At 50.9% G+C, this 24,482-nt stretch overlaps 1 protein-coding gene across 2 annotated transcripts in view; it reads left to right on the forward strand.

Annotated features, from left to right (window-relative positions):
- The first annotated feature begins 527 nt into the window (after nt 1-527).
- Drak (Death-associated protein kinase related) overlaps nt 528-24,482 on the forward strand; it is a 230,290-nt gene continuing 206,335 nt past the window's right edge. Inside the window, exon 1 of one of the 2 annotated variants that reach the window (XM_077699468.1) lies at nt 528-1,034. The gene's annotated coding sequence lies outside the window, so the exon portion shown is untranslated. Of the gene's footprint in view, nt 1,035-19,011; nt 19,126-24,482 lie in introns of those variants that run through there. The other variant, XM_077699469.1, reaches the window with a different exon arrangement.

Raw genomic sequence — 24,482 nt, forward strand, 5'->3', positions numbered from 1 at the left:
TGAGATTGCCGTTGTAAACTGAATTTCAGAGATCGAGGCTTCCTGATTTTTTGCTATTTATGCTCTTATTGAAGGCTCAAAGCCGTAGTCTGGAAAGATCGAGCTTGCTACGAGCCACAGCGTACAAGTCCATTGTCACAATTACGGCCATTCTGAGATTCCCGATGAGTCGTCGCTTTTTTTGACGTAGTAATGAAAACTGACTGCCGCTTCCATGCTATACATTGAACGTTGAGGAACCGAACTACAGCATACCACTCTTGTTTGCACCTTTCGTGCTCACATACAGCGGGAAAAAGGAACGAAGCGCGCCCACAGTATGCATTCTTACGGGCCGGTCAGCGGAGCATCCACACTAGCAGCGCGACGCTGTCGCCACCTACATGTCGAGCTCGCGGCGAATACTTCAAACACAGCGCGCACCCGTTGGCAAGCGACCCAGAGCCACCGCGCGCCGTGGCTGGGAAACTATACACTTGTTGATTTTCCGCTTGTTGTGTAGATGGCGCAACGAGCGGGCTTTCAACGGCCGTAGAAGCGGGTTAGCTACGCTCACGCGTGTCCCGTGCGATCGTGGCCTCACGGCGAGGAAGAAAAACCTGAACGGCCCGGCGGCTCTATTATTCCTGTCCGAGGCAGCGAGCAGTCGTGGCAGGCGCCGTACGCCGTTTACTCGCTGTGTACTCGCATTCTGGAACGCTTCGACGGTGTTGTCATGGGTCTGGAGTTGGTGCGGTTTTCGCGTGATTAGTGAACGACGGTCCTCCTCCACACCGGACAGTGCGTGCCGGCACTGGGCAGTGTTGCTGTTTGAGTGTGTTTCTTGCTCTGTTCCTGAATCGGGAGCGTATACCGTGCGCCGACGACGAGTTCGCCCGTTTTCTTCATTGGTGTACTCGGCGAGCAACAGGTCAAAGCCTCCGTCTGCACGCACAAGTTGGATTTCTGAGCCCGACTGGAGTATATCCTGCGTGTGCCACCGACGGAAATCAACTGTTCTGTCCGTCCGCTGCCTCGTTCACACGATCTCCTAGGTAAGCGTTTGGTCCTGTAACGACGTTATGTGAGTTTTTATTCTCTCCGGCATGTTCGGTATGAAGTGATTGCAAGGTATTTGCGCACATTTTTGCTGGCCGAGTGGAACGAACGTGGATGAGGTGATTCCGTTGCGTTACCTGTGGTACGTGCCCGTACGGTCGGGGTGTTTGTAGCTGATGTCAATGGCGATGGCGGAACTTTAAAAACTTCCCGGCGAGTTTTGAATGCTTATTCTGTGCCTTTCGTTTACATTTAGCCATTGAGGACAGAACAAGGATGTGGTGGTATTTGAAGACCCAGGGCCGCTACCCGTTATATAAAGAATGAACCACTTTCGAATTTAATGGCGCCAATGATGCAAAAAGTATGGCTGCAGTTTTCCAGTTGCTCACAACGGTTATGCGGCTCTCCATTTTCCATTGTTTGTCACGAGTCCGTGCAGCGGTCTGTTCATTTTGCGTGCCACCGCATTTGTTTTTCGTAAACCCACCTCCATATCTGCTTTTTCATGACCAGTACCTGAAGTCGCTAACAACCGCGCCTCTGCAAAACGGTCCCAAAGCAATCTTCGCGCCGCTTTTGTTTGGGATGCCATTCTTTTTTATTCATTTGCGCCATTTAATACACATCCATATCCGGTGTTTTGCTATAAATTAGTGAAAATAATTTCGTAATTGTTCAAAACCATTTCTTGACTTATGATTACGTAATTGAGGCTCAGTAATTGTCAGTACTGCAGCATGCAATGTGCCGATTGCATTCACACCCGACTTTTGTCTATTTTCAACGAGGGCGGTTTTAATTTATAACATTCCGCATAAGATTAATGACGCGGTTTGGACCTCTCTTTTTATTTTGTTGCTTTTTAGCATTCGCGAGTGCTTTCCTGCGCCACGGCAGCGGAAATTCTCGCCGTTTCCACGCATTCTTGTCAGAATAGCGTGGCCAAGATCGGCGAGAGATAAGGTAATGGGCCCGGCTCACGACATCGTTCTTATTTAAGTGGAGAGTTATCATTTCCCTCGGACGCGCAGGCCTGTCGGGATGTTTACTCTCGCTTTTTAGTTCCTCTTAGCGAGCCCAGCGCTCGCAGCTTTCGCGTGCAGATGTCGGGTGTGCCGTAAAGTATCAGCGTGCAGTAAATAAAGAGCTTCGCGGTACTGGTCAGGGCACTCTAGCTCGCAGCTGACTGTGACTCATGGCTTGTCTCCATCCGTTTGCGAGCGGCTTCAGTGCGCCGATCGCTGCTGCAGACGCCGCCGGATGAAGTTTACGAGCAGTTTGTCGGTACTGCCGAGTTTTGTTTTTGTCAGGGTGCGTTTTGTATTCACTGTGGCTGGTCCCCGTTGCTGCATTCGTCCTTACCGCCGCGGCCCATCTGCAGCCTCAGCAGACGCCGGTAACTTTTCCCCGTACGGGCGCTGGCAGCAAGGCACCCAGCCGATGGCATACCTTGGCTCGGGCCGCCGCCGACCTCGATTCTAGCTTTTCCTCTGGACGTCCAGTGAATTTCAATACCGAGTCGCGGTCGCCGTTGTGTGCACTCGTGTTGTTTTTTTTTCCTTTCGATTCGCGGTTTAATACTGGTTTTCCATTGCGTGGGGACCTTTGGTGGGGCCGGCACATGTAACGCGTTGCTCAACTTCTCCCCCCTCCTTTACTGATTCGCTGGCACGTCTTGCTGATCAGAATCAGCCCTTGTTGCGTGGCGTGTTTTTTTTTTCGTCTGAGTTCAACAAGTCGCCTTGCTATTCTTCCTTAGTGAAAAGCGGGTGTACTTTATCGGCGATAAAACGAGATGTTGCAAGCTACATAACCTCGGTTCATTATTTTTCCTACATCGTGTTAAGTCCCTTGGTTCTAGAAATTTTCTTTTCCTTCGTGCCGACGAAAGCAGGAGGAAAAGTTTAAACAGTAGGTTATTGTTCACTCGAGCGTTTTTGGAAGCCTGCGACGTCGTTGAAGTGATAACAAAAGGGGAAAAAAACTAGAAACTTGTAAAAAAGTTTTTGCTTTCTTTGTCGTAAGGTTCAACAATAGGCGCGGAAACGTCAAGCAAAAGCTTTTGCTTTTTTTTTTTTTTGTTTGCTCATGTCCTAGGCATTGAAAATCAACTGGCTGCGCTTGCGTTGTGCCCGAAGCGTTTAGTTATATTTTATCTGAAACTCAGGTCAAGTGCTACACATTGTTGCTAGGACTGTTTTTGGCCGTGACTAGTGCCCTCTTACCTTGTCGTTTCGAAAACACTTCTAAATTTCAAGTACTTTGTTTAAGGCATTCGATGCCTTGTTCGTTTACGTTCTGGCTAGGTAGGGCTTCGACGTCATCTAATGGTCCATCTATCCACTTTCAAGTACCGGTAAAGATATCACTGTGTGATTTCTCGATACAGTGCTGATAAGGCTTTGCTACGCGTTACAATGATCTCGCTCAGGAGAATTGCAAAGTGAATTTGCGCGCATGGTCGTGCAAACGGAGAACTAGTGTAGCTCTTCGCGGGCTTTCGTTGCTAAGTAAGTGGGAGAACAACACAGAGAAAGAAAAATGCAAATATGACGAAGAATCACGAAGCAACCGTTTACAGTATATTTCGGTATGAAAGACTCTTTCAAGCTCGCCTAAGTTTTGTCTGGAGGAAAGTCCCTTGCATCAACTTTATCGCTTCGTTCTGACGAAGTAGGCGTAAGTGCTAACCGTGGAAATGCACGCAGCTTGCGAGCTTATTATCCTTCTTACCGAGTGCATGTGGGCTGACGATATAAATTAGTGTCACTAAATAAAGGCTTTCAGAGTATCGGCACTCTTTTCTCATTGTTATGTGCCGCCAGGATTTTCATTGGTCGGTCGGCACCACGTGATATTAGTTTACATATTGGCGCAGCCATTTTGTTTCTGGGCGTCTCCTCTCTCTCTCTCCCTGCTGCGCGGGCGCTAGAGCGGCCGGTCACACTCTTCCCATCACACTGATCTCCAACTCTAGTGGAGATCAGTGGCCCATCACAACCGGCGGCGGTGTCGTTGAGAGAGATTGCAACACTGCAAGCCAGAAACAAAATGGCCCCCAGACGCTTCTGGGTGCACGAAGTGGCGGTATTCTTAAGCGTAGCTTACTTAGTGACGCTAATATCAATGGTTCCGTCGTCTGCAAAGAACTCAAGCTGCCGTGTTTCAACACCCTGTACGGCGCTTTTTTTCCCCGTTCTGTCGGGGCAGCTGCTCGGACGCCGTCGCCTTATCGGGATAAGAACTAAAAGCTGGGAAAGTGGCGGCTGTGTTTATTGAAGCAGCACAAAGAACTGTCGAGAGATTGTTAGCCGGCGTTGTATGAGTCGGTGCAATTCTTGCAAAATATCTGGCAATTTATCCACCCGAGCGGCACCTGCTGCGTTAAAAATATGGCTGCTTCACCGTGTTCGCCGGGGGACAGGAGTGTGCGTGTGTCCTTTCCTCTTGGGGGTCGTCTTCCAGCTGTTTGTTTCCTATGATCGTCTCACCTTTTTAGCAGTAACATTCTGTGACGTCAGCTTATTGCACCGTATCCGAACGATATGTTTGAAAAGTCGCGCTCGATGCTCTAGCTTTCCCACGATGCGCGCCGTAGTGCAGGGTACGGAGTAAATGTATTTCGCATCGTCGACGAAATCTACCTTGTTTTTTTTTTTTTTTTTTTTTTTGTTTTTTTTTTTTTTTTGTAAAATCGCAGGCGCACGTGCTCCTGGCATTCTCTCTCATTACGTCTCTTCGCATTGCAGCGTCATCTGAGTCGCAGGGTTCCTTACAGGCAGAACCGACAGGCGTGTGTACGCCACCATTGTACGGGAATGGGCCAAGGAGCTGAATGTGCCCTTCTGACACCTAGCTTCACTCGTACGCGAGGACATGTTTGATTTACGAGCGCTTGTATTGGAAGAGCTGGCTGGACTAGCGCCAACTCAGAGAGGAATGTCTTATTCATTCATTCATCATTATTGTCCTCTCGGCGACGCGTGAATGGCCAAGGCGCCCTTTGACTTCGATCGTATTTGACTCGCGCTCCCTCATTACAGTGCCATCGTTGAGTGGGACGCGATTGAAAACTGCACGGTTACATTATTGTTCGTGGACGGAACACTCACATGCCCCCAGTAGGGATTGGCCCCCTCAGAGAGAATTGGCCCAGAAGGCAAATGTTTCTCTTGTCGTCGAAAGCGAGTGATCAAAAGCACGTCCTGCAACACTATAGAGCAAGCGCACGTGGTCTGCATTATTTTTCTCAACAAAATCACATCATCTGGAAAACGCACATCCTCCATAATCAATGCGCAGACCATTCTTCCATCTTCTGCTCGGTCGCGCAGGGTAGCCGACCGGCCTCTTGAACTATTTTTGTAGCGTGAGCTACACTTGGCGAGGTTGAGCAGTTTCGCGTGGCTCCTGGAGAGCCGTGCTACGCATGCGCGAGAAGCAGTGATGTCACACGGCGCACAGAACGTTGTTCGCTGCCCGGCGTCTCACACACCCCGCGCGCCCAGCGTCTTTGCCTACCTCCGTTCCGCACGTGGCGGCCCGGTCCACTTGATGATGCGAGGGATGGCCGGGTGGGGAACCGATGGCTCGTGCGTCGCAGCAACACCGCGTGCGCCTGTGGAGCCAGCTTAGCTCTGGGGCGATTGGTGACGCTGCGCCGGAGCCGCTTGATATTTAAATGTGCATGTGTCACATAATGCGTATACCGTATGTGTGTGTCGTTGAAGCAGCAGTAAGCATGATAATCAAGCTAATCCTAGACAACCAGGAAAGCTAGAATAACCAGCTGAACCCTAACTCACGCTACGTATATCCTGGCATAGCCGAGCTAAGCCACTGCTAATTTTTTTCGCCTACCCTGGCTGCATTGACTGCACTTCCGGCACAGGATGGCTGCACTAGTGTAGTCAGTGTAAGTGAAGAAAACAGCCCCGTTGTCTCTTTTGAGGAGCGCAATCCTGCTTCGCTGTTCACTTGCATGAAAGTAGGGTCAAGGCGAGTTAGCGAGAAGTAGCCATGGCGATGTCGTAGCGTCGTTGAGAACGTTCGGGTGAGATTTTTCTCCTTGGAGCGAGCGTCAGGAATACGCCACGTTGTAGGATGAATGTTGGCGCGGAGGTGATGGCGTATCCGTGGGCGGTGTCCGCGGGCAGCAGGCCGAGTCGGCGGCTCTCGAGGGGCCATTGTTTTCTGGCCGTAAGGTCACACGCCGCGGGGGCCAGCGTGGGCCCTCCTGGCCCAGCGCGGGCGGCGGCGCGGGTGACGCGCAGATGGCCGCAGAATTTTCCAGGTCACCGCGCAAGTGCTGTTGTGTGGTGATGCGCGACAAGCGGCAATGACGCTCCGAGCGGCCTTTGCCTCTGTCGCCGCTCCCGGTGGGTACACGACGGGGCTATTTTCAAAAGCTTCTTCTTCTGACCGCTGGTTGTAGGAAAGCAAAGCGGTCTGCGTTTGGTCAGTGCGGTGCGTTTCATTTTTCGCCTCTTTTGCGTCATTCCTGGACTTGTTACTTGAAATGATAACTAATGTGGCTACCACGGGGCCGCGGCGCCCGATCCGAGAACTCCCTGTAAGGGATGCTTCATTACAATCTAGCGTGTCGTGCAGGAAAGCTAACTTTTTGAAGGGGGTCATGAACATGCTGTAAGTAAAGAGAAAGAAAACTCTCTAACATCGTTTCAGCACAAACTCTTCGAGGTGGCTGCTAGTGAACAGTACACCGATAACACACAGCCTCCGGTGTGGTTGGCAAAGGGAGCTGAGTGTAAGCGGAGATCTACCGCCGCGAAAGCATTTCAAGGCAGAACGTGGTTTTAGTTGCGCGTGATAGTCTGTATACTAGCTGCATGCGTCAGGATGTCGCTACAGTTCGCATCACACGTTCAGCGTTGACTGCTCAGCATCTTGTCCTTCAGCCTGTCTTATTTGAAGGGAATGTGGTTGACGTCGCGGTTATTTTCTTGTACTTGAGGGGCCCCTGAATTATCCATGAAGCAAGGATACGCCCAGATCGATGAATGATTTTGTGTGTGTGTGTGTGTGTGTGTGTGTGCAAATAATCAATGCAGGGACCATGTAGAATATATACATCCGTATTAGTTAAAAACGAACGTTTAAACACTCGCCCCACTCCATACAGGCCCCGCAGGGCCGTTGTTTTAGCCAGAAAAATGGCACAGATATGGACAAACTTCCACATTTTTGTCGCACAAGATTAGCAGTGGCGTAATTCGTGAGGCACCAAAAAACAGAAACTGAGGTGTTAACTCCATGCTATCCATCAAGCAGTCGTGGTTATTTGGCGGTTGCTTTAGTCAGCGACCGCCTGCCAACTAGTCCCCGTGACGTCCCAGGGCAGTTAGAGAAAGTCGATGGCGAGTCGTCACTAACTTGGTCAATTTTCAAGTTAGCTTTATTTTTCGACGTTCTGGCAAAATCGGCATGTATGTAGTCCTGCCAGGGCAACCTGTCGTATGAGCCAAACTTGCATTTTCCCTTCATCGTCCCTTTGAAACCCGTAGCAGCAAAGCAAGTTCCTGGGTACGTGATTTGTCTCGAGCTTCGCATGCCATATTTATTTATTTTTTAAGTGCTGAGCACTTTAGGGCTCGCTCGCTGGGAGCCACACGGCGTTCTGTCGTAGCGGCTGTCGTCGCGGCGTCCCACAGAGGCTTCGAAAACCAAGCGGTTTATATAGTCATCGTTCGAAACTCGTGAACCGCTGGCGCTTGTCATACATCTCCCCGGTGTTCAGCGCAAAGAAAACTGCAGGTACATTGAGGCAAGATATACGTAATTAACCGGCAGCGCCCGCGTTTTGCAACTCCGGCGACGTGCGGGAGGAAAATCAAGCACAAAAAGAACAGAACTCCCGCTGGCGCAGGTTCCGGCAAGGGGCGCGCGAGCATTGCGAAGGCGGGAAATTTGAATTGCATTGGGTGGTAGCAGTGGGCGAATAACGGCGCTACTGCCCATTACGGCGAATCACTGCTGTCTCTGCACTTCCGACAGCTTTCACATTGAGTGCAACGTCGTCTTTTTATAGCGGTGGCAGTCGAGGACGTTTCGTCCACCGGGCCGAACTTGCAAGCAGTCGGGGGGCCTTTTTCCGCGCCTCGCCGCCTCTTTGCGAAGGTTGTCCGTTGCGCGAAAACCGCTCGGGTCCGCAGGCCGAGCAGGGAGGGCGTCCCGTCGGCGGCGACCGGTCGACGGAACCAGCTGACCTTCGTGAGGCCGTTCGGCCGACGGACGACTGCCGAGTCGATATGCGCGCTGGCCGTAACAATACCACGATGTGCCGCTGCCCTTATTCCGTCCGTCTCTCGGCGCGCGCACCGGCGTTACGAAACGGCTCCTCCTGCTCGGGGTTCCTGCGGGTCCCACCAACGCCTTCTAGACAACAAAGCCTGTGTGCATACCTGCTCCTTTCGCCCACTTTTTTTTTCCGTCGGGTCATTGGTAACTTCGCTGATACATTGGTGACAATCTCGCCAACATGTGGTCACCTCAACTTCTTGAACAATACTGGGATTGACACTTAGAAACAGGGCAGTTTCAGTTTCAGTTGTACCAGAGTCCTTCAATTTTGAGGAACTCTGGTTGTACCATTTGGGCTGTTTTCCATATTTCTATTTCTTTTTATTCCTTAGTTTATGGCCTGCAGAATGCATCCATTATTCTCTGGTTATTTCTTTCCGGACATGCAACAAATACATCAGGTCCTGTAATAGATATAGCTGTAGTCCTGGTGGGGGCGAAAAAATCCCGGGCCATCTCCACTAATGTGAAAGCTGGGACCGGGCGAAGCATACAGTGTGAGGCCGTTACAGTGTGAGTCTCTTGTTTTTGAAGCACGAAGTTCTCTAGCGCGAGGCGCAAACGAGTGTCCCGGTGTTACGAGTGTCCCGGTGTTAGTGCGCGTTACGAAGTGCTCCTACGCGAGGCGTAAGCGAGCGCCCCGGTATTGTTTTAGTGCGCGTTACGTTCTAGCGCGGGGTGTAAACGAGTTTCCCGGTGTTTTAGTGCCGTGACTACATGAGACGAACGACGACGGTGCCTGGAGACGCCAACATTCCCAGCCCCTAAGAGGCTCTGCCCCTAAAACGAAAACGTTTGCGTCGGTATTTCGGTTCTCGTTAAAGCTCCACAGCTGGTGTTAATTAATCTGTAGTCCACCTCCACGGCACGCCTCAGAAGTCCAGTCGTAGGTTGGCGCGTCGTAACGCCGAACATTTTTGTGTTTGCATTCCACTTCCCGGTTTTGTATGGACTTGACGTAGCCGTTGAAGTCGGCGACGGTTAGACGCTACGTTCGGGGCGATGTATCTTCGCTTTTTGCACACGACGAATCGTGAGTCAAATGAAACGCTTCGGTGCTGGTTAGTCGTCGTTCCGAGACACGGAGTAACGACGGTGTTGCGGCCGAAAGAACATTCCACTTCGTGTCCGGTTTGCAAGCGCTTGCGGTGAAACGTTTGGACACCTCACCATCTTTCCGCGTATGTATAGTGAGGTAGCTTGGCGGTTGTGCGTGGTAACTTCCTCGCGCTTTTCTCTTTGGCTTTACTGACGAAGACCATTTTTAGCGCGTGGCTGAAATCAAGGAAGGGAACGAGCTCCGAGGGTTTAATTTTCTTGTTCCTAAACCGGGTGCAGCCGAATCGCTTTCCCAACTTAGAAATGCCGAGGCGGAGTAACTATACTCTGAAAAAAAAAAAAAAAAAGAGACGGGGAAGAAGGTGATAAATTGGGGTGAACGGGTAGGAAATAATTAGCCTTAAGTGAGGATAACAGGTTTAAGGGTTCGTTCTGCGGCGTTTGCGTGGCTCCTAATTGCGTTCAGTACCAGGCGGTTTAGCGCGCACAGTCTAGACGCAGCGGTGGAGGCTCTGCGACCGTCACGCAGTTTCTAGCTCCGTTTCTCCAGTGTCTTTCAGTTCAGAAGATGAGGTAGCTGTGCTACTCAGTATCTGTGCAACGGATACATGCACTACGATTAACCCATCGCTGTTCGCCCGATTTCCGCACTTCCAAGGAGTTTTATTGTCCCCTTCGCACTTCGCCTCGCTTCCAGCCCGCGCCCATGAACTGATGGGTTCACGGGCGTGCGTGCGTAAATTTCGCGCGCAGGCCTCCGTTGCTGGCCTGCACACCCTTGCCTGCTGGGCGGCTTGAAGGCGACGTAATTTACGCCTTTCCGACCCCCCCGGTGAGGGCGCGAGGTGGCGGCGCCCTTCCTCCTGGATCACGGCGGAGAAAACGCTCCGGGCGGCCAGAATGGCCGAAGAAGAAGAGCAAGATGTGGCCGCCAGATGTCCGCGCACCGTCTGCAGGCACTCCTCCCCGCCGCTGCGATGATCGGGCCGTGGTCCGCGCCTCAAGCACAGAAATAGCCGACGGTGTGTCTTAACAGTTTCCGGTTTACGAACTTCGCCCCCGTGCACGCCCCCTCTCCCCTTTTCCCAGGCCTCCTCGAGAGATGTTTCTTATTGCGTCGGCCGCTTCCTGCAGCGTCGTGTATTGGTGATTGTCCCTATCGGGCCTGCTTTTACGGCCCGGCCGAAGGTCCCCCCGGTTCTTCTTTCTTGTGTGGTTGGTCTCGCGAAGCGTGTCTGAATTCCTTCATTTCTGTCGGCCCTTCGCCTCGCCTCCTTCCGCGGGGCAGTGAGCCGGAACGAACCTGCCGTGCTTGGCGGCTGGTAACCCTAGGTATACGGTAGCCGCGTAGCGTGGCGATCGAAGCCCTTTCCCGCACCAGGTGGCACGTTGGGTAACCAGGGGTGCTATTACAAGGTTTCATACTTTTAAGTTCCCACTGAACGGGTCTGTAGTTGATTGACCGCAACCTGCTACTGTCTCACACTTTCGGGTTCTGCCCACTTTCCGCTTAAACGGAAACTGTGTATGCGAATGATTTTGTGCCCGCAGGGGCATATGTGTCGATTTTATAGTCGGCCTCAGGCGTAAGCGTCATTGGCTTTTCTCACTGACGCATTGGAGGTTCTCTTTCACCTTCCTCAATAAACATTTATTTATTTACTTAATTAATTATCCAAATAATCAATAAATCGATTCGATAAGGTTGTGGGCGGGGGGGGGGGACCAGCTAACGATGATGGGATGGGGAAGCCATGTGCTTTTTCAGTTAGCCTATCAATGGATTTCAAGAGCGCAACTACTACAGTTTACACCCTAGCCCCCGGTTCCTCCTCGGCCGATGCAGCGGGCGCAACTACCGAGATATCGGTTCGTCCAGCGAGTATCGGGTCGCCTTGAAAATGCCCCGGAGTATCGGTGACGTAACTTCCTGCCCGCCCTCCTTTCCGTGCAGTGCGCGCAGAGGCGAGTTCTGCACCAAACTTGCGGCCCAATGATGAGGGCACGTCTTACGGCCAGACGCCCTTTCTCGGCTGCCGATGCGACCGCCATTCTGGTTATCTATTCCCGTCGATATCAGGCCGGTGTCAGCGGTCTCGGTTACGTGGCTGCATGGAAATTGTGCGCCGCCGGGCACCGTTTGTGCTTGCTCGACGGCGACCCAGGTCGTCGTCGTCGGTGGGAAAAGTGCCGAAGGCGACAGTGGCGTCGCCGACTTCGCTTCCTCCGACCGAGGTCGTTTCCCGTCTTTTGCCGCTTCTTCTTCTTCGTGCTCCTTTTTTTTTTTTCGTTGCTGTTTAGTTCCCTTACGTGCTGCTGCGTTCTGTCCCCTTCTCGCCTTCTGGCTGATGCAGGAAAAGAGGAGATAGCTATCTTGTAGGCATGCAACGAAACACTGCTCGATTCTGAGAGGAAGACGGGTTAATAGTAATGAACGCTCTGCAGACCGGCTCCTCATTAATGGGGCCGTTTTCCTGCATGCAATTCGTTGTACACCTTCCTCGATTTTCGCCGCGGAAGCGTGCGCGGGGGAACCGCCGTCTCTCTCTCTCTCTCTCTCTCTCTCTCTCTCTCTCTCTCTCTCTCTCTCTCTCTCTCTCTCTCTCTCTCTCTCTCTCTCTTTCTTTTAAACTGAGGCCATGTGAGGTTGCAAGTTTGTCCATGCTCAATTTTGTCGTGGTGGTCATCGTGCTTTTGTATGATACGCGCGTTTGCACGGCATCTGTGATGGTATATAATGGAGAGTTTTAGCAGTCCGTCTGTTCCGTCGGGTACGTAGTTACCGTGTTGACTGGGACCCTACTGCGCCTGCGTGCGCGGGAAGGGAGAGGGGGGCGCACCCCACCGTGACGAATGCACCGGCACTGCGAAGGCTGGCCCGCGGAACTAATCCCCCCTACCGCGACGAAGGCGCAAGTGCCCAGACGGGTCCCGGTCAACACGGTACATACGGACCGTTGGAACTAGAGAGTTTTAGCAGTCCGTCCGTTCCGTTCGTTACGTTGTTACCGGATTGACCGGGACTGGTCTGCGCCTGCGCGCGCTGAAGGCGAGGAGGCGCCGACATGGCGAAGGCAGGCCGGCGGAGCTAATCCCCCTATACCGTGACGAATGCCGAAGTGCCCAGACGGGCCCCGGTCAACACGCTAGCTACGTACGCGACGGAACGGACGGACTGCTAAAACTCTCTACTCTGTTAATGCAGCCTCTTATCAGAGAGTTTACGCAGTCCGTATGTTCCGTGTTGTACGTGGTTACCGTGTTGAGCGGGACCCGTCTGGGCACTTGCGCATTCGTCGCGGTGTGGGGGATTAGTTCCGCGGGCCAGCCCTCGCCCTTCTCGCGCGCGCAGGCGCTGTCGGGTCCCGGTCAGCACGGTAACTACGTAAACGACGGAACAAACCGACTGCTAAAACTCTCTATCTTGTGAGAATTTGGCGATTCTTCGAGCGCTTTTAGTCGTTGAAGGTTCCCCGAGCGGTGTTGGTGACGCAGTTGCCCGGGAGAAGCCCGGCTGTGGCGGAGAATGCGGGGCCGTGACCACGCAGGTTCAGAGTTTCCGTGGCGCATGCAGCCGCACAGGTGGTCGCGGAACGACACATCCGTTTCCCCGCCAGCCGGGATTAAGACAGCACGCGCCGATCGCACCGTACCGAGATGTGCGCGTTTTCCGACCTGCTTATATCTGTCGGTTGATGCACACGTGCCGTAAAGGCTGACATCCTTGATAGTATACTAGGTCTATTTGAGAGCCAGGAAACTAGTAGTAAGTGCGCGAGTCTGTGGCGTGCGTTTCTTGTATTATTTTCTTCCTCTCTGCTGCGATGTTCGCGCGCTAGCTTTATTCAAATTCGGCCCTGCGGGCCCGCTATCATTAGTCTGCGCTTGTCCGTTCTGGCTTGTTCGTGGCCAACCGCTTGCAGCGACGGAACGCCAAAAGTTGACGCGCGCGCCTTCCGCGCGGACGCTTCCTCATTGTACATATAACAAGCACTGCGCGTACGTCGCTTTCCGCCTCGATTAGCGCGGCGGGTGCGCCGCTTCTAATAGGACCGGGACGTCAGACCGGGATATCTTCCGTCTTAGCGCCAAGAATACTGCGTACAATGCACGGCGTTGCCATTGTCGCTGTTTTAATTGTCCTTCAACGAACTTGTAGGCGAAGTTCGATATAAATAGGCCCCCCGCATGCCTGACCGATATTCGTCGCCGTCTCTCGATCGGATTGCGTTCACGACCGCCTCTGTTTTTCCCTTCGGTTTTTGTGCACGTTTGTAGACTCTTTCCAACGACCGAACATCCTCGTGGATTTTGACGCCTGTGAGGTTTCGACCGTCGTTGGTTGAGCTTCCTGCGTGGGTCTGTTTGTGTAAAAGCCGCCATTTTTCTTCCCGGTCCGATCGGGTTAGTTCCGTTTTCTCGCCCTCTGTATTCCGGGATAAATGGCTTTCTCTTCGGCGCAAGTCGCCGCTGGGCAGCGAGCGGCGGTACGGTAAGGAACTCGCCGGGTACTAAACGATCTCATTATAAGGCGGCGCGGCAGGACAAGTGCGTGGTGAAGAAATGGACCAGAATGGACCAGACAGGTGCTTTTAGCCACGGGTTTGTTCCAGAAAAATAGAGCGTAATGTATGCGACGTGTGTGATCGTCTTGTGGGCGGCCGCCGTGAAGGCTCGCTGTTCTATTCCTGTAGTCTTTAGGTAACGCAAAAAAAGAAACGCGTGATAGGTTTTTACGACGACGAGTGAAAACCGCGTCCTCACGTGTACGCTGCTGAGTGATGAGGAAGGTAAGGTTCCGACACTTCACTTCCTGACGTTTCTGCTCGCCATGGCTCCCTAATTCTCGGTCTTCCTTTCTCTCTTTTTTGTTTTCCCTCTTTCTTTCTTTTATTTTTATTTTATTTATTTTTACTTATTTCTTTCTTTCGTTCTTTCGTAGTTTTTTTTAGGGACTTTCTATGAACACCTATTTACTGTGACCTTCCAATTAATTCTCTGAGCTGGAGTTCCAAGTTCTGGCTCTGGTTTAAGGACTTAGAAGACTTTTGATGCACCGTGGGAGGCCCTTATCACGCCAGCCTGCTCTTGAGAGTGCGAAATAGGAATTACGCGTACAAGGGCGGGACATCACACACAGTCGTCGTCATGATCGTCGATATTCTTGTTCCAAACGACTGGCCTCTTGGTTGGTGACAGAGCTTCGTGTTTGTTCGGGACTGGGGACATCAGCCTGGCTGCGGCCAAGGCGCATGCACAGAAAATTGTGTACATGTGTGTGTACCTTGTGCGCAAGCGGGGTGGGCAGCGCAGTGCAGGTTTGGCCATGAAGACTAGGCTCGATTTATATTTCTTAATATTGCCTGTAACTACTTTAATTTGAAGTAGACATGAGCGTTTACTCGTGGAAAAAGAAAAGTACAGCAAGTGCTCGCAAGCGCAAGCCCTATTCGCATTTATGATTTCGAAGTTAAATATATAATGCTAAACCTTCGGGAAGTATCCTGGTTCGCTTTTTGAAACAAACGCAGAGAGAGAGAGAGAGCGAGGGAGGGAGGGAGGGAGGGGGGGGGGCAAAGAATGCGAACCAGACTCCAAGAAAACTCCGGGGTTTTGGAATGATACGCTGCTCAATTTTTAAACGGTGGTTATCCTCCATGCCCCACTTTGTTGCTCGAGCGGAACTCCTGCGGGCGAATGGCCATGCTTGTCGGGTCGGTGGCGTGTTGTGGTGCACCTTTCGCTTGGCCTTTTCGAGAGCTCACTGCTGTCCGCTTTGATGACCTCTCTCCCGTCGCTGGCTTCTTTCTCCTCTCGCCTCTCCTCCCTCATTCCTGCTGCTTCTGCTCTTCTTCCCCCTTGAATGTGGAGCTCCTCCGCGTACCCGCCGGGCTGCGTTGCTTCGCTCCAGCGGCTGCTGACCTGCAGCAGCCCCGCGTGCCTGCCCCTTCTTGCACGGCTTCCTTTCTCCGGCTGGCTGGCTGGCTGGGCGAAAAAGCGCTTCCTGTGCACTCGCTCTCCTTGTTTCCCCCCTGACTCCTGCCGCCGTGCTGCGTGCGCGTAGAGGCCAGTCTGAAGCGTTGCGGCTGCGTTCCGGCCACTAGCATGCGTACATGAACACTTCGTGCGCCTAACGAACCGCCATTTTTCGTCGAAGGCATTGTATATGTTGATAAGGAACAGCGTACACATCGATTTTTCTCCGGTGGATGACGATTGGCAATTTCGATTGGAGGAGGGGGGTGTATAAATTCCTGGGCCCGTGGTTGTGATATCTTTTTTGGGGAGTGTCCAGATCCTTCTGGGTGGTTTTAAAGGGGTGTTGGGGGTGTGTATAAATCCCTAATTTATTTGTACCGAAGTGGATTGTAGTTTTTCTTACTTTTTTAATTTTCCCTAAAGTTTCCGGACGAACCTTGCTGCGCCATGATGAGTTCTGTTTCAGTCTGTTCTAATGTGTAATAGACTATTTTCTTGGGAGATTTGAGCCCATGTTTTCATAACACATCCGCCGTGTGCAGACGTTGTGCTTAACTCTCTTGACATTCACGAAGTGTAAATACTTCTCTGTTTCCACCTTGTTATTCCCCTGGAACATACGAAATCTAATGACGTTCACAGCGAATGGCACTGGCTGTTAGTGCGTTTATTTCGGCGACAATACCATGTGACATTTGACGAGAACGGCATTCTCATCATTTTTCGAACCGGACGAGCAGCCTCGACAGAAGCGGTGCGCCTTGATTAAACAAGAATGTTTGACAATTGACCGAAAAGCCCTTGGTCTAAACACTGTTATTAAACGTATGTTTACACCACATGTTGCTTTTATGCAGAAAATAAGGTAATCAAGCAGCGCCTTTGACAAGATCCGCCATGTTGTCTGCCACAAATATCCTTATTTGTTGTTGGCTTGTCTCGACTCGTTGTGTGTATTTGACAATAGAGCGGCGATAACTTGTTTTTAGCAAGAAAGAGATCATTTGTACTAGTATTTTCGAAACCGTGAAATGTATGCAAAATTGTGGACACACAGAGTATGATCGAAGACTTGTGCGGGTTTGCTAATCGTCACTGCTATCATTACCCGCCGCGGTGGCTCAGTGGCTAAGGCGTTGCGCTGCTGAGCACGAGGTCGCGGGTTCGATTCCCGGCCGCTTTTCTGATGGAGGCGAAAAGCAAAAACGCCCGTGTGTACGAGATTTCGGCGCACGTCAAAGATCCCCAGGTGGTCAAAATTAATCCGGAGACCTCCGCTACGGCGCGCCTCATCGCCTGCGTTGCGTCGGCGCGTTAAACCCTACAATCAATCAATCAATCAATCAGTCACTGCTATCATTGTCAAATGGCATTAACAGCGAAGGTCGTTTGTTCTCCATGTCATTAGCTTTTTTGTGTATAACACACACGCAGTCCGAGAAAGTAGTGAGGCGAAACGTTTCGTAGCACTTGTAAGTTCTACTGTTGAGTGCCCTTCGCAACGCAAATTCTAGGGAATTTCCGCAGAGCATTAGGTTCCTTGAGAACCCCGAGCTGAATTGCTGTGAGCGACGCTAAGCCCAGGTAACTCTTTGCAAGCACTGCTTCCTCTTCCTTTATCTGCACTTGTTTTGTCCTTCCACTTTGTAGACTTCCGAAGGATAATGCACTTTTTCTGTCGAGTCTGCGTTAAAGGCCTTCAGCGTAGCACATGCATAGCTTCTATGTGATGTCAGTACAGCCCTTTTCGGAGTACTGCTCTCAGCTTTTACAGCGCTTCTCGAGACGACAGCCGCAGATAAGTTCACAGCCTTTCACCGTACAATCAGTATCTTCACCGTGGCAGCTGCAGTGGCGGCAGTGCAAGCTGTGTATGAGATAACCGATAGACGCGAGTTTCGGAACAAGAAATCGGTTTTTCAAAAATAGGTACAACTTTACAATCGTAGAGTTCAAAGCTACACAAAATTTCCCTGCTTGAAAGGTACCCGCAGTTAGCGCGCCTTTGCGTTTACTGAGTGCTTCTCGTGATGATTCACGCGGTTGTGCAGGGAATTCGGGAGCGTTGTGCAAGGCAAAACCCAGCCCCACCCGCATCTTTCGTGTGTGTACGTGTGTGTACGCGCTTTTTTTCCGTCTCCCGTAGCCCGTTTAATGTGCCCGCAGGGTGAGCCTGCGTCATTCCGAAGCAGCATTCGCGCAGCTGGCACAGAATCAAGCCCAGTGCGGGTCGTCGCGCGAGTGGCACGGATTCCGCGCATTCCTCTCTGCCAGCTGCTCCCATGCATCGGCTCGTAACTCAGCTGCTTGGTGTGGCGTGCGGACGCGTGCTTGTTCGATTGCCGACGTGCGGCCGGCCGCCAACTGTCGGCGCATTCATTTGGACGAAGCGTCCGACGGCCTGGGGCGTGCGCGCTCGCTGTCAGCTTCTTGTCGCAGCGGTGGGAAAAGGCAACTGCAGGTCCGCATTCTTTCCTGCAGCGTTCATCCGACTTGTTCGTGGGGTATTTGTGCCTCTTATTCTGTGGCCCGAAAGCGCGACAGGCGGGTCCGCGGTGCACGAAATGCTGGAATCTCGCACCTCCTTAGCGCACTGCACTGCTATTTTCCCTAACGTCCGCAGTGCACAGTAGAACGCATACGTTTGAATTTTCAGTGCTCGTGCTGAAATGCAGTCTATGTAAAAAAAGCAAGGTGGGAGGGTTCAACACTTGTCCTGGCGTTCGGGAAAGTGTTTCTTATAGCCTGCTCCCGCTTGATACGGGCAGCGGGGTGTCTGCCATCCTTATGCGAAAGTTTCAAAATGCCTGTTTATGAGAATTTCATAATTCTGAAATTCGCTCTCTGCTTTTCGAGCGGCAGTCCGCCGGCCGCTATTTGACCAGGAACACTGGCTACGCGGCCGTCACGCCACGCGCTCACCAGTCTCCCACTGTCGTGCGTCGCAACCGCCACCGAGCAAGCAGCCGTTGCGTTGCCAGTCTTTCGTTCAGTGCGGTGTCTTTCTGTCGGCGGCGGCGTTGTTTGACCGTCGGTCATATTCAGCGCTCCTTTCTCCACGGCATCCCCTCGCATCAGCGTCCAGCTGGACTGCTTTTCGGTCGCGTACGACCCCCACGGAAAGCTAGAAAATCAAAGAAACAACGTTCCCCGTGCATTCATCTAGCGAAGTTGCTGACGGGCCCCCTGGGGCCGCTTGTTGCATAGAGGGGGAGAAGCGTAGGGTAGGGACGGTTAAATGGAAAGAAGTGGAGAAAGGGGGCTGTGGCGGTTGCTCGTATGAGCTGAGAGGCAGGGACCGCGCGCAGGCCTGGACAGGCCTGTTTCCGGCCAGACTGCGCGGCCTTGACTGCTGCTCGCCGCGGTGGTGACTCATCGTCGACACATGTGGCAGCGACCGTTGCAGTCCGCCTGCGCGAGGGGAGCAGAGCGGTTAAGAACGCAGGTGTCGGGAGCTCGCAGCTCGCTGATTGGCCGTCCTTGTCGTTTGCGTCAGTGCAGGCGCTGGTTGTCGACGCTAGGACAAAAGTTCGTGGCCACTGGTCACGTGTGCAGTATTTTGTCGCTCTTTGCGGCGCGAGGAAAATCGGACGAAAACTGCTTTACACCTAGCCCTTCACACAGATTGGAGTTCTCGGTTTGCTGTACATAGCACCCAAATATACTCGGCTTTGAGGAGTCGCATTAATCTCCTTTCCTGTCAGCGTGCAGACGGGTGATTAAGGGGTGAGTTCGTTTTACTGTGAACCGCATGCGTCTTGCAAACTGCAATGGAACAACGCTTTTACAACATTGAAAGCAAAACTAAGCACGCGTCATTGTGCTACGGTCGCGTAACGTGCTTTCGCTCCCCCTACCGGCGTCCGTCTGGATTTCATGCGGGGACCCGTCAGATACCTTCGCGGCGACGGTTATTTTAAATGCAGAGCATTTCAGTAACTCACGATGTCACCCGCGTTGGCGTCCGTAGTCCGCACGCTCACTGCGCATGCGCGTCAAGTCGAGGCGATAGCGAACTCTCTCGCGAGGGGCATTGGATTGGATTCGAACACTCTCTCGCGACAGGCGGGTAAAGCTGGCTCAAAAATGTGTCTAAACACGAATGCCGCCATGATGCCACGCTGTAGTTGCCAGATCAGTAGTTGAAGATATGGCTAACAATTTTTCTTGAAAATGAGGCACAAATTTAGGGCCCTAAGCTAAAATTAGGCAACTTTTATGGCAATAACTGAGTTTCTATACGAGTTTGTATGCTATTTATTAGTTTTCTTGAAGTATTCATGCTTGACGAACAAAAATAAATGAAATTATAAGCAAAAAGAAGACGTCGGGCTGAGGCGCCAAATTTAGTTTCGGTGTATTGTGAGGAGCGTCAGTCGTGTGGGGCTAATTTACAAAGGTTTACTCTAACACGCCTTAGTGTCTGCTGTGTCACTTCGTTGCTTGCGAAGACTGCCGACGATACGGAATAAAGCCGCCGCCGCCTATCTTCAAGGACACCTTCTCTACATGTCCGTAGTGGCTGCTGCCGATTTGAACTCGCCGTCAGCCGGTCATATCATGTTACGCGAAACATGTCTGGGCAGATCGGCTCCTTTTAATCGTATATGATTCGTAAATTAAAACAAACAAATGTACGAACCATTTTACCATGCCTACCGTATAACTAGGCTCTTGTTTACGGGTGCTGTTATACTTTCACTGAACGGTGTTTTACTTGAGTCAGAGATAAAACAACCGCCAACTAATAATAATAATGGTAACTTTATTTGCACGATAAGGTGGTTTTCTAGAGGAGGACAAGGCGAAGCCGAAAGGTAATCCCGAATGTAGGTGCAGAAATCTCCTGTATGGGTGTGTGCGATTCGTGCATGCTCCTTCGATCGCTGACACACGCAATCTGAAATTTTCGAGAATTTTTCTTGACACATTTCTTAAATTCGGCGGATCAGCGACGTTGTTTAATTACGCATACTTGCACCTCTGCTCTCATATGGCCCATGTATATACCTGCACAGAGGAGGTGGGGGAGGAGTAAACTTCGTTCATGTGAGATGGGCACCCGTGTGGTGGGGCGTTAAGAAAAATTATTCTGTCCTTCCCTGGGTGCATTCGCCAATGAACGGAAACGGCCACTTCTGTCCACGCCCAATTATCAGGACCACCCCGCCTGCAGGCAGTTTTGCCTGAAATGCCTGCGGGTTCGGCCGGAAATCTGTCTGTCAACAGAAACTGCCTAGGAAGCATGTTGAGGTAACACACATATGCGCTTTCTTGGGTCGCGATGGGATCGTCATGTATTTTGTGCAAGGCGAAGTCGACGAAGGATATACGTCTCCCTTGAAAAGTAAATTAATTTGAGTGCACCTATAAATTGTTATTGCCGCTCATTAGTTCAATCATAGTGGTTAATTTTGAAACAGCTGCCAAACATAACTATAGCAGGTGAATCAGACTGCCTAGCATGAGACTATCAATCGCTAATATAGAGTATTCAGACACTTAATGTGCATTGCATATGGCAGTCATTAAGAAAGCCGACAATAAATTGAATTCTCAATTTTATTACATCTGCACGTATCGGTTGAGTCAGGGCCATCTGGAGACGTTGTTCAGCTGTATACACTAGATAAAAGGAAGGAATGCGATATGCGAATGCGATACGCGATAGAACGAAGGAATTCGATATGTGTAGCACAGCCTTCTCATTTATGCCAACATCAAACCGGTGGCCACAAAGGTGCCACACCAGACCTTGTAGAATTTCCACGCTTCCATTTCAGCGTGCTCACAGCAACAAGGATGATCACGAAGTTGCATCACCGAAGCTGGGTTCCAGTAATGCTGTAGCTGATTATGAAAGTTCTGGCTAATGCTCATTCAGATTGTGGTCATCAGCATTCTTGTTTTCATCAAAAATAATGGGCCATCGCAATGCCATCAGTCCGTGTATCATAAGCAAAAACAAACACAGAAAAAGCAAGAGGGTCATATGTACAAGCAATTCTTATCCAACAAATTTTATTTCCGCACCAGAGACTAGGGAAGTTTGTGATGGTAAGAGCAAGGCTAAGATGACCTAATGTGCGACTTCAAAGAAAGGAAGAAACTGTAGAAGAAAGCTAGGGAGGTTAACCAAGGAAAGAAGAAGAACTGTCCAGCTGGCTGTGCTACATGTGGAAATGGGAACAGGAAACTTGAAAGAAAAGGAAAGGACTGGCATAAAATAAAGGATAAAAAATTCGGGAGAAAAAAAAACATGGCGTGGAAATGGCCAGTACAAAGACAGCACCATGGGCGAAAAAAATATAGGCATAAAACAAGCAGGCAAAATGACAAAATGGGCAAACGAAGGATGCTGCATACTGGTAACACCCCTACAGCACCTGTGACTGTTCTTCTCTCTTAATCACTGCAATCTGCTTCTTCAAGGCAAGAACTGATTTGGCTACTTTAGCTCCATCTTGTCTAAAACCCCTGAAATATGTCTGATTTTCTGTGTACATAATGTAAATAGGGTACATAATTTCTAATTTTTTTTAAATTTCTCCTGAAGTGTCTGCTCCTTCGTGGAAGCTTTCGTGACTAACTGCCTCGTAGAATTTCATTTGCTTTGTTCATTTTTTGCTCTTTTATGCTGCCTCTGCTTGTATTTGTTTATTTCGTTCTTTTCCTCTTCTCCAGTGCTTAGGTTTTTTATCATGAAATTGTTTTTTCTTCAAAAAGGTTTTTTGGCTTTTAACCCTGTCTGTTTTTTGGCTTTACACCTGCCATAGCTTTGCTGGAAATAGTTCCTCACACAATTTTCCTCTTTCTTTATTCTGGGAGAGGGGGCATGAAATTTTAAAAGGTAAAGAGCCCTGCAGCGACTAATGAACACTTGCACTACTTTCTTTGTAGTTGGAAGTACTGAAAGCTATAGTTCCACAAACCCAGAATGGAAATGCACGTTCTACATGATATCTTCTAGTCTCTGGTTTGCTTTTGTCGAGATTTTGTTTAAGCTGCTATTAAATAGAATTATTGCGACCTAATGTAACCTGACAACATTAATCATGTACCTTGTGTGACGTCCCCAAGCATACAATCAATGACAAATCTTCTAAGCGTACCTAGAAAAACGGAAAATCTCTTAAGAGTGTTTCTTGATGCACATAACTTATCAATATTAGGCTTGGGTATTTCACGGTTATTGAATCTAAGCTAATGCAAGGGCCACTACCTAAAAGAAAAGCATTTCAACTGGAGAAAAAAGTTGACACACGTGCTGCAGGGGCCTCGTAGACAGGCACAGGAACCGGCACAGAAAGCATGTTTGTTTAGCATAAAGTGCAGTCACAAATACGATTTCCATTTACATGCATTTCTTGGAAGCGTTGTCCAGTTTGAACTTCCATTCGCTAGAACAGCAAGTAGTTGTAAAGAGCACCTCAATAGATTGCGAAAACAATCAGCTGACGCATACGGGGGGGGGGGGGGGGGAGGCGTGTGAAACATGTTATAATAGCGCTGTACAGACGGGACAACAAAGAAGAGACTACACAGGACTAGCGCTGCATATCAACTGAACTCTATTAGCACACACAAAATGATATATACAGAAACAGCGCAAGCGCGAATACAGGGGAAGCCACCAGGAAAAAAAATCAGGGGAAAAAAGCAATCAGGGGGAAGTGATTTCTTTTTAAAGGAAGCAGGAAAATAAATGAACTGGGGATATTATTAAACTCTCATGGGAGCTCACCTGCATTTAACACAGTCCGGAAGCGGGAATAGTTGGGGAAATAGGATAGGAGAAAGAAAAGTAAAGATTAGAAAGGTGAGAAAAGAGTAGAGAAGAGTAGTTCCACTGTGGCGATTCCGTCGCACACAACACACCACAAACACTGTTGGCTGGCGTAATGCTGCGTCTGGGAGACGAGAAACCTCGAAGGGAACAGTGAAGCGTGGAGGCGAGCATGGTGCGACGAAGAGCGAAGTCTGCGGCGGTCCCGACCGCTTTGGAGACGGGTACTAAGGGGGGGGGGGGCGGGAGCTGGCACTTGACCGCCCACACCAGCAGAGCGAAAGCCGGGCGACGTCCAAGGGCCCGCGCTTGCAACGGGCCGCCGAAATGAAGCCCCTCCGAAGCACCGGAGCACGAAAAAACACGTCCGCTCAACTCCGAAGCGACGACCGAACTCCCCTGACGCACCGGCAAAAGCTACCTCTCCGAGCGTACGAAGTACCCGCTAATCTACGCGCTACCCTTCTCAGTTGCGGAGAATGCAAAACTGCATCTAACGCGGCAGCATGGCACAAAAGTTCGCTACCTACCACAGGAAAAACTTCACACAACGTTTGTGCACAGCAAAGTTTTCACGGCGCACTCACAGCAACGGTGGCTGCCATGATGGAATGCGTTGGTTACTAGGTGAATACCGACTACTGCCGCCAACTCTAGTAGGCAAAAAGGCAGCGGGCAACGCTGTGAGGGTGGCATCATGTCAGCGCCCGGGTGTAGCACGGTTTCAATGCACGGGCTGGCCGGGCAGCTTTTGCTCTAGAGTCAGTAGTATTAACTCTATGTCTCGCGAGGGGCATTGGATTGGATTCGATTCGATTGGATTGGCTTGGATTGGATTTGGATTGGATTAAAGTGGATTGTGTTGGATTGTGTTGCGTCATAGCCGCGGCACGTTGCGTCATAGCCGCGGCAGGCGCGCTGGGGCCGGCGCATGTGCTGTACTCTCTCTTCCGCGGTTTCCTCTCCTTCGGGCGCGCTGCGCATATAACCGGTGTGCCGTTCTCCGGCGAAGCAACATCCGCGCTTGGCTCAAACACCTAGAGTCCACGCCGCTTTACAAGTACGCCAACGTCGTCGACTGGGACCGGCTTACGCAGTCCCCTCAACGTATATAAGCGGCGGAGCGCGCGTTCGGAATTCAGTCAAGGGCGTCTTTGCTTGGCTTTCGCTTGACGTGACGCTTTGCCTGACGCGAGTAGATGTGACGCATTTACTCGAGTTCCCCCGTGGGAAGATGCGGGCGGCTTTTTTTGTTGTTCTCGGACGACACGTCGCCGGCTAAGCATTGACACAGTAT

This window comes from Haemaphysalis longicornis, unplaced genomic scaffold, assembly GCF_048455015.1.
Source record: "Haemaphysalis longicornis isolate Haplotype H1 unplaced genomic scaffold, Haemaphysalis longicornis Haplotype H1 scaffold_2, whole genome shotgun sequence".
NCBI classification, from domain to species: Eukaryota; Metazoa; Arthropoda; class Arachnida; order Ixodida; family Ixodidae; genus Haemaphysalis; species Haemaphysalis longicornis.